Source organism: Suricata suricatta, chromosome 10 (genome assembly GCF_006229205.1).
Source record: "Suricata suricatta isolate VVHF042 chromosome 10, meerkat_22Aug2017_6uvM2_HiC, whole genome shotgun sequence".
Taxonomy (NCBI): Eukaryota; Metazoa; Chordata; class Mammalia; order Carnivora; family Herpestidae; genus Suricata; species Suricata suricatta.
Genome location: NC_043709.1, coordinates 41,293,309 through 41,294,682, shown reverse-complemented (window position 1 = coordinate 41,294,682; position 1,374 = coordinate 41,293,309).

Genomic DNA, 1,374 nt, shown 5'->3' with positions numbered 1-1,374 from the left:
TTTTTTTAAATTTTTTATGTTTTTTATTTATTTTTGAGAGACAGAAAGAAACAGTACAAGCAGGGGAGGGTCAGAGAGAGAGGGAGACATAGAATCTGAAGCAGGCTCCAGGCTCTGAGCTAGCTATCAGCACAGAACCCGACTTGGGGCTCCAATCTACAAACCGTGAGATCATGCAGAGCCAGGGTCAGATGCCCAACTGACTAAGCCACCCAGAAGCCCCCCTATTTTTATATTCTAGGCTATCAAATGGGTTAGAGCCTCTCAAATGATTGAAAATAACTTAAATATAGGCACTATGTTTTTTACTTTAAATAAAAATGATTTTTAGCTACATGTTAATATGGATTATACATTTTGTGAGAAAGGATGTAGGAAGTGGAAGGAGAGAGCCTTTGTTTCCTTGATGAAGTATGAAGGAAGAGGCAGAAATCTGCTGAGAATAAAACCGTGCAGTCTGAGAGAAAAAGAATTTTGAGGGGAATGTTGGAGGGAACAAATCAGAACAAGTTAAGAGTATTGAAATGATGCAGAGGTCTTAGTCAAGGTTGGAATCCATGAATTCAGTAGAGCAAGATCAAAGAACTACAGGTTTTTTTAAATCTAGTATTACCAGCTTCCAAAATTCAGAAACGAAAAAAGGGTAACTCACTGCTCAAGGATTTGGTTTTTGCACGTTGCTGGTGATGACGAACTTCAGATAAACAACCTTGTCAGTGAGAAAGGAAGGTGGACTAGGATGGAGCCAACAAACTAAAAAGAAGAGGGAATCCAAGGCCTGGAGGGTTTGCTGTGATTCCTGTGCAGATTTGGTGGAAACGATAGTGTGCAAGAAGTGAAAAACCAAGAATTTGTTGACTATGTATGGAATTTGGAACGTTGAAGTTTTGAGTAGCCTTTTCAAGGCATGTCCCTTAATTTTTTTAAATGTTTTTAAAATTTACTTTTGAGAGAGAGAGAGGAAGACAGAGCATGAGCAGGGGAGGGCCAGAGAGACACAGAGTCTGAAGGGGGCTCTTGGCTCTGAGCTCTTAGTGCAGAGCGGGAGGCAAGGCTCGAACCCATGGGCCATGAGATAAGGCATGTCCCTTAGAAAAGGGCTACAGTGCAGAGGAGGAAAGGATAAGGCAAAAGTGGTCTGGGAAATTTGGAATTAGGATGTGAATTTTTTTGTCTATGTAAACTCTGAAATTACCTAGGATTATGGTAGAAGTATGGCAAAGAAAGACTATGAACCAGTTCTGAAAGTCTACATTGAAAAGAGTGAGCTTAACAAGCATGAAAAAAGTCAGTTTTGGGGGCTTGGGTGGCCCAGTCAGTTAAGAGTCTGACTTCGACTCAGGTCATGAACTTGTGGTTCGTGAGTTCAAGCCC